Genomic DNA, 9282 nt, shown 5'->3' with positions numbered 1-9282 from the left:
GTTGTTTGAAAATCTTTATTTTAGGGTGCTAACATTAGGTTAATAAATTATGATATATCTCACTATTGTCACTATTGATCAATATACAGTATAGTTTAGATTTAGCCTTGATCTAGACGTTTAAATCAAAACTATATATCATCAACGTTTAGATTTAGACCATATTTAAACCATTAAATGTATTTCATTTCTTAGTCATGTTGTTTGAAAACGTACATATGTTTAGAAATACTATTACAGCGAAATAATGCAGTTTGCATAATGGTGATAATATGCAAATATATTTTTTTAATATGTATAAATATAACAAATAAAGGCAGTTTGCACTAATGGTGATAGGCTAATATAAAATACAGAGGAACGAGTGAAAGCCAAGCAGTAAACTGCTAACCTCGCATCACTAGACTTTCTAATCTACAGTAAACCGCAGATTGGGTTTGGAGGTCGTTTTGCTTGTTTCTTTCCGGAGACATGGCAACATTTTGTTTTGCTTAGCGGTCTCACAAGACGTGGCAACCCCTGGAGTGCCTTTCGTAACAACACGGAAGTCAGCAACGCGTTCTAATGGCAAGAGGAAAACTGAACAGAAGAGACTATAAAGAACAGAATTGCAAAAAAACATTCATTCTGAACTGCATAGGTGAGTGCTAAAGGATACATTATTTGAAGGAGATGTTTATTTGTGTTGACATAGTTAGTTGATCATGTACAAGTTAGCGTTAGCCAACTAGCTACCAGCTGCTAGCTTCTGCCCAAACAAAGTGCAGGCGTCATGGCTGGCGTTCAATGTTTTTTACTGGTGGACCGTAACGAATTACAATCACTTGAGTTTAAATTCATTTTTTAATACTTTAACTATAAAATAATCGTTTGTTTGTGTAATGTTTAATCTGGAGTTAAAACTTTACAGGACCTTGTGAAATATTTGATTAATGTATTCTTTTTTCTTTCTTTTTTTTGAAGCAAAACCGACAAAGAACAATAATAATGGTGCTATCAGATCAAACACCACAGGTAATTATTCATTGAATGTTTTGTGAGTTTTAACTATAACATTATTCACCTTTCCTTGAGTTGGGCCATGTGTTGAATATATTGTTTAAATCAGGGGTCTTCAACAGGGGGTCCGGGACCCCTAGGGGTTCCTCAGAGTTACTACAGGGGGTCCGCCAAATCTTTGTGATTTTTACATTAACCACTTCAACCAAGCATCCCTATTCTGAGGAGAACTTTAGCCAAAAATAGCAGATCTACAAGCACACAACGCTTGTGCGCTTGTAGATCTGCTATTTTCGGCAAAGAGGTTTGGTGGAGGGGGAAAAAAAAAGCAGACCAAGTACAGAGTGGGTCAAGTTTACTTAGTATGGACGGTGTGTGTGGTTAAAAGTCTGAAAATACACATTAACATGAATCCAACATTGATGACAGTGTCTGTCAAACAAGTCTATGAAGCTATCTATGAAATCTATGAAAAGATTATATTCTATACAATATATATTGGGGGTCCCTGCTTTATCTCACTCTCAGCAAAGGGGTCCTTGGCCTGAAAACGTTGAAGACCCCTGGTTTAAATCAATCAGTAGCCTATTTACATGTATTTACAGCTCTCTTCTAGGTAATGTCTAACCCTAACGACAATGACTGCAACTCCTTGCAACTATTTGTGGAGCAGTTACTCTGCTCTCTTCCTTATGATAGTAAGGTCTAGATAATCTGGATGGTAAAGTGCTGAGAATATAGCATCTCCTATCTGTCATATTATTCATAGATGTTTGGATGTGGGTCTATGTCAAAAGCTGTGGAAGGAGGCTAAGGTTATTCCTTTAAATATTTGACCTGTTTTGAGCAAAATCATGGAAAGGTTGGTGCATTCACAAATTCAAGCTTATTTTGTTTCAAACAAGCTTGCAACACATTCTCAACATGCCTATAGAGCTGGTCACTCTACTTCTACTGCTTTGATACAGCTGACTGGTGACTGGCTTAAAGCTATAGATAACTCCATGCTGGTGGGAGCTGTGCTGTTAGATTTGTTTGTTATTTTGTCCTTTTTATTTTGGGAGTATTGTCATATTCGTTCATTACAATGATATACATCTGGCCTAATTATCTTCCCCAGGTGAATCAGTGCCCAGTGCCCATAGCTATGACAGTTTTGACAGCCCCTCTACACACCTCAACACCAGGTACATTTAAATGCTATGTTAATTGATTTAAGCCCAATGTTAAATATATATATTGTAGATGGAAATTACAGCCAGTATCGGTGTTAATGTCCAAACAAAACCTTAAGAGTTTTCTAATTCCTTCATTTCTTTTTCTGTGGTAGATCTTGACAAAACTCCGGTCAGCCGTAAAAGAGGAAGAACTGCACAAGGTGAATGAATGATTAACATTTTAAATATAGGTATTACATTTTGAAAGTTTTTGTTTGTTTGTTTACCCGCCTGCATTATCGTTGGGACTACTACTACTATGTTTTAGGTCCTCTAGAATAAATGAGTATAACAGAACGTTTAGCCGGAAGATTAAAATAAAATAAAAAGGTATTAAAATATATTACGTATTTCAACAATAGTACATTACTGTGGGGCCTTACTCCTGAACAGAAACAACTTGGACTCCACAATGAAAATTTGGATAAAGCACAGCATATATCATACATGACTTGATGGTGTAAGAAGGTGTAATTTCAATGTGTTTTCACACCCAGCAGAATATTGAAGCTACACACCGGTCCAAGTCAGATCCTGAACTACACAAGGTAACTTTCAATTGATTGTAGTAGTGCGCATGCTCATAACTCATAACACTAGTGCGCATGCTCATTACTCTATGTGTGGTCAAAATCGAACCAATAATTCTACTTCCGGCAGGCTTCCGGGTGCTTCAAAACGCCACTGAGCACATTCATTGAAATGATAGCTGGGGGCGGGGCAATCCGCCCTCTAGTTATATTATACCTCTATGGTCCACACGCACACGTTTTTGGCTCTTGAAAAGTGACTTCCTGAGAGAAGATGTTTAAAAACGCTGTTTTTGGACATAGCCTGCCCACAATGAATATTTTCAGATATGTTTTAGAGAGTCCATAAAGGTTGCACCGGGGGGGCTTGGGGGGGGGGGGCTTCCCGTGTCCTGCTGCCCTAGCTGTAGAATACAACTCTCGTAGACGTATTTATGATTCTGACGTTTTCGTAGATTGAAAACGTCAGAATCATAAATACGTCTACGAGAGTTGTATTCTACAGAGCTGCTGCCCCACATATTACGTATTTCAACAACAGTACATCTACTCGTAAGAAGGTGTAATTTCAATGTGTTTTCACACCCAGCAGAATATTGAAGCTACACACCGGTCCAAGTCAGATCCTGAACTACACAAGGTAACTTTCAATTGATTGTAGCAGTGAGCAAAATGGGTTGCAATGGGGGTTTTCTCTCCCCTACAGTGAAGCCGTAATCTGGGCCAAGAAAATGTCTTGACTCTACTCCACCTTTCAATTGACTAACAGTAATCCTCAATGGTGATGTTGCAAGTATGACATGTAGCCTAATTACCTTGTCTTTCACCAACAGGAAATCTTATCAGAACTCCCAGGAGAAAGTCACAGGATTCCAAAAGGTACATTTAGATAAAGTTTGTAAGTCATCTTACTCTGGCAAAGATTTAATTGGGGAGAGATAATGATGTTGAACTTGAAAACAAGTAATGTTGTTTATTAAGATCTGCACCAGCCAAAGTATAGCCTCAAATTCTAAATCACAGGCAGACTGTCACATGGTTTGTTTCTTTCAGTTTCCCATGTCGGAGAAAAGTAAGAATGGAAGTATTATTTATCACTTTCCACTGTGTTAGTGCATTATTTCTGTTTCATATCAACATAACTGTCTTCATTGCAGGTTGGCAGAGTGTGCCGTTTTTCTTTTTGCAATTTAGCTTTGCGTTTTCTTTTTGTTTCAGACTTTTCACCAATGCCCTGATGAGTCCTTTCTACTTGCATGGACAGCAGGAGAGAGCTTTCAAAAGCACTGCCTTCTATCTGTCATCAATGGTAAAAATAACTTTGTCAGTGCTAGTTATTTGTTGATTGCTTATTCACGTTGTACACGTGTGACTGACATATACTAGATAACCTCTGTAATGTCTTCTGTCAGCCTGAGAGTTATTTGTCATTGTTTTGACTGCAGAAGCCGTTCAGAAGACATTCAGAGAGACAATGGAGGACCTGGTCAGCGCTGCCATCTCTGACCACTTCAAGCAGGCGCCTGGTAGAAGTGGTGGAGGGAGTTACAAGAAGAAGAGGACAACGCCTTGAAGCAAATCCAATGTTATTATTTGATCAAAACATTTTGTTAAGACTTGTCTTTTCTAGTTGTTTAACCCAATAGGACAGGGAACGCATCTGTGTCACTTAAGATTTATTTGGCTATTCAAAAAATAGCAAATCTACAAGCTCATAGCGCGGAACTCTGTCCGGCGCTATAAGAGCTTGTAGATCTTCTATTTTTTGAAGATTTTTGTAAAAAAAAAAGTGCAAATCTTTGAATATATGTACACACACGCACGCACGCACACACACACACACACACATTTCTAACTCAAATCTAGGCAAAGCAAAGATTTGAGGAAAAAACATACATTCAAAGAAATATAGCAGATCAACAAGCTCGTAGTGCGCACCGTGCTATGAGCTTGTAGATCTGCTATTTTTTAATAGCTCAAGTATAAGATGTGTTAAAGTGTTTAAAATCTAACATGACAGGTCTTAATGGTTTAAAGCATTAAGAGGTGCAAAAATTAAAGAACGATTGTACAAGCTTTGGTATGTTTTTTTGTTGTTGAAATATGTATTGTGATTGAACTTACAGTTGAAGGGTAGTTATGTTCAGAGTAAATCAATGTTAACATTAAGAAAAATGATTTTATCCATTGGTACAATAAAGAATAGCATGACATTAGTGTTACACTGCAACCTATTTAATCCCGAAATATGACAGCATAATGTAAACAAATTATCAGAACATCATGGGACTACACTACTAAGGTAAGCAAAAAGGGTTAAATTTGGTCCATCAGGTATTTTTGGCAGAGAACCAGGATCTGCATTAAAATTGAGGGATTTAAATGCATTAATATAGGTTTTGTGTGAATAATCTGATAGATCTTAAAGGTATATAATGCCTACAAATTGTTTGGATGTTATTTAAACATCTGATTTAATTATAAGTATATTAATATCCTTATTAAATAGACGTTTACATGACGTCTAAACAACGTCTATAGTCTATAATTGGGTTAAAATTAGACGTCTAAATAACGTCTAGGTTAAAATTGGTTTATGACGGGTCTAAAAATGAACGTTTTTTCGACGTCTAGGCTAAGCTTAGACGTTGTTTCAACGTCATTTGAACGGTTATATATTTATATCTAGCCGTTCAAACGACGTTGAAACAACGTCTAGGCTAGGTTTAGACGTTGAAAAAACTTTCAATCAAACCGGATTTAGACTAGACGGCTAGGTGACGTTTAGACGTCATTTAGACGTCTAATAGACCGAAAAATGCTCAGTGGGTTCATTCATATCCACTTCCATTAACATACTTTACTAACTGAGAAGAATGTAATACTATCAACAATCTACCACACTTTAAGTATATTTTGATGCCGATACTTTTGTACTTTTACTCAAGTACATTTTCATTACCAGACTTGTACTTGTAACGGAGTGTTTCTACAATTGGAGTATTGATATAACTGATTGATATTCATTGTTAAATAAATATTACAATGTATGTCTATTATTATTATTATTATTGCTGTTATATATTTCGCTAACTTCTTCTCTTTAACTTTTAAATTAGTGAAATGACGTTTGCATTGAAAACAAATGTATCTATTTTTGGTTCGTGCGCATGTGCGTGCTTGTAATTGTGTGTGTGTGTGTGTGTGTGTGTGTGTGTGTAGGGAAGGGGGCGGGGCTTGTGTCGTGTTCGTGTCGTGTTTGTGTGTGCACGTCATAGAGTTGTTTGGGTGCGTGCGCATGTGCGTGCGTGTAACAGCGTGTGTGTGTGGGCGGGGGGGGGGGCTGTGCTTGCGTACACGCAAGAGGGCATTCCCGGGGATGCCCTCTCGCATGTACGCATGTCTGCTTGTCAGACCAATCACAGCCCTTGCTGTGTTGTCCCTCCCCTTAACTACGCCGCTCTTACAATGCTCGGCTCACTTCTCAAGGTTTACAGCGGATGCTAGGTCGCTCGATACGAGGTCTCTCCGGTCGATGATAGATTACTATGGAAACTCTTCTACTTGATTTCGGTTCATATATCACTGATCTACTTTCATTTCGTCGTCTTTTGTCTGAGGTGAGTAATATTACTTGATATATACTTTTTTCCCGCCTTTATTACTTTATTTTTATTTTTTCCCGCCTTTTTTGGACTACATGAACGTTCAGATTTCAAACACAGTTTTTACCCCATGGCCACGGATGTTATAATTATGTACGGGCCCTCAGAAGTAGCCGTATCTTCCGTATTGTTCAATAAAAACGCATCTTAATCCGATCGGTGGCCATTTGCTCATAGCTGGCACACTCTATCAGAGTGCAGTACACCTACCAACCGATGGGTAATGCAGTTGAAAGCACACCGCGGACATGCTGAGAAAATGGCCACCGATCGGATTAAAATGCTTTTTATTGAACAATACTGAAGGTACGGTTACTTCTGAGGGCTCGAACAGAATTTTCACATCCGTGGCCATGAGGTAAGAACTTTATATTTGAAATTTGAACGTTTATGTACATGTACGGGCCTTAAATGAATTCAGTGCAAACGCCAGGTTCGGTTTGTTTCAGGCCCCAGGACTCTGTTGGTTTGTTTTCATAAACTCATGTCACAATCGACCTGTCCATAACAATTCATTATACAACGCAGAATGCAGCTTTTAATCAACATTGCATTTGTTATATCTTGTCTGTTAAAATTGAGCTTGTAGATCTGCTAAAACTAACTTTAAGCAGCCTCTGAAACTGGGTTAAAAACCACCTACTGCTGCTGTTCATTACTATAGCCCTACTAGCCTACTACTACCAGTATTATTATTACCAATATTATTATTATCAGCAGTAGCAGGCTAGTTTTCTTTTTTACTAAAACATGACTATACTGTAGACTTTGTTTTCCGTGACACTATCCCCGCAGCTAACGGCCACAGGGACAACTAAATATCCATCCATCACGTAGCTGGCTGAGGGAAACGTCTTCCATTTACAGTGGTTTTCAGGGTTTCTATGACGACAATCTGTCCATTCACGTCACCACACGGGCACTCCCAACCATGGGAACTAAGGCTCATTCATATAGCTCCATACTGGGGTTTTCATGGGGTTTTCAGGGTTTCTATGACGACAATCTGTCCAATCACGTCACCATGGGCACTCCCAGCAATGGGAACTAAGGCTCATTCAAATGACTCCATACTGGGGTTTACAGCTTTAATTTGGATAGACAGTGCCACGCAGTGGACAGAATACCACATTGCACTTAAGGCTTATGTTTTAGCTTTGTAGAAGAGAGAAGTGGCTGCCTTTTAAACCTAGCCCAATTCCGTCAGCATTTTAATTTTTGTGGCTTCTCTTTAGAAGGCCCCATATGCAACAACCATTTATTTCTCCCTGCTAAATTGGATGCCAGCTTTTTACACTGGAAAAGATCCGGGCTGTATAAATTTACTGACCTCTACATAGACGGGACTTTTGCCACTTTCAATGACCTCTCACTAAAATTCAAACTCCCCCGCTCACATCTATTCTGGTACTTCCAAATTAGACAGAATTTGTTAAAGCCCAAAGCCCAACCTTTCCTAATTTAGATCCAGACCTGAAATTTGATATTTTGTTACAGACCCCTGCTCAACTTCAAGGTCTCATATCAAACATCTACAGCTCTATATCCTCTTTTAATGACGCCTCACTTTACAAGATTAAGGGGGACTGGGAGGGGGAACTACTGTAGTGATACCGGAAGACACATGGGACCGGGCTATGAGCGCAGTGAATGGGATTACTTCCTGTGCCCGTCTTAATCTGATACAGTTTAAAGTTCTCCACCGTGCCCATTTTAGCAAAGCCAGACTAAGCAGAATATATCCCGACCTGGATGGGAGCTGTGAGAGATGTCAACATGACCCAGCCAACTTGACTCACATGTTCTGGTCCTGCCCCAGTTTATTAGTTTTTTGGACAGATGTATTTAAAATTCTCTCAGATGCCTTTGAGGTGAATATTCAACCTAGCTTTGAAGTTGCTATTTTTGGGGTGGCCGGCGTCCAATCTCCACCTTGGAAAAAAATTAAGAATGCTATTTCCTTTGCGTCCTTGTTAGCCCATAGGAGAATTTTACTAGAATGGAAATCAGCCATCCCACCTAAAATATCACTTTGGTTACAGGACCTCATGTTCTTTTTAAAATTGGAAAAAATAAAGTACTCGATCAGAGGTTCAGCTCAAATGTTTTACTCCATCTGGGGCCCCTTCCTCTTATAGGCCTACTTTCAAAACCAAAACGCTGTCCCTCCAGACTAAAAGTGAGGTTGAGGGTAAAATTGATCAGTGTTTTAAGAAAATTGAAAATCCTTTTGGTGTCTTAAATTCTGAAACTAAGAGAAGGAAATATTTTAAAGAGAAGTGGGGAAGGGTAGACCCAGTTGAATATGTTCTTGGTACAAGATTTGATACCCTGCACAATCGGACTACTGGAACCTATGATCCGGCTGTTGTTACTGATAAATTTGTTTATATCCCAATTTTGAAAACATTAGATTGTATTTACGAACACCCTAATATAAAAGAGATGCTGCAGAGTGATTCCTGTTCAAGAGAAGATCTTAATGACTTTTGTGATGGTGAGCTTTTCAAAAGTCATCCTCTATTTATTTTCCGTGCAAGATTTTTTCCCCCCGTGCACTCCTAAATTGGCTGAATTTACTTAAAATTTAGAATATCATTTTGGATAATAACAGTAATAATAGTAATAATAATTATTATAGCATCAATAATATATCTGTCAATAATAAACTGTTTACAGGCATTGTAATAGTTACCATAATATATAATTGTATAATTATCACTAATAACTATAATTAACCTATATATAGAATCATAAAATATAACCATACTATTATTACATATATAATCACAATAACAACAACTATAATAACAATAATTGATAGGACATTATACCAAATATATTGATGGTGTTGCTTACAGTAAAGGTACC

At 38.1% G+C, this 9282-nt stretch overlaps 1 long non-coding RNA gene across 4 annotated transcripts; it reads left to right on the top strand.

Moving 5' to 3' along the window:
• Positions 1 to 566: 566 nt before the first annotated feature.
• On the top strand, positions 567 to 4559 carry LOC311033659. Of its 4 annotated transcripts, none has more exons than XR_014599515.1 (9): positions 567 to 640; positions 964 to 1014; positions 2120 to 2186; positions 2330 to 2377; positions 2717 to 2764; positions 3339 to 3386; positions 3580 to 3625; positions 3965 to 4055; positions 4192 to 4559. It is a non-coding gene; the product is annotated as an uncharacterized lncRNA (long non-coding RNA). The 4 variants fall into 4 exon arrangements; XR_014599516.1 differs by having other exon boundaries at positions 3336 to 3386; XR_014599517.1 differs by having other exon boundaries at positions 2714 to 2764.
• Positions 4560 to 9282: the final 4723 nt, after the last annotated feature.

The sequence above is a fragment of the Gymnoscopelus microlampas genome (genome assembly GCF_963454915.1).
Source record: "Gymnoscopelus microlampas genome assembly, chromosome: 18".
In the NCBI taxonomy this organism is placed as follows: domain Eukaryota; kingdom Metazoa; phylum Chordata; class Actinopteri; order Myctophiformes; family Myctophidae; genus Gymnoscopelus; species Gymnoscopelus microlampas.
This window is presented reverse-complemented; position numbering and strand designations above follow the sequence as displayed.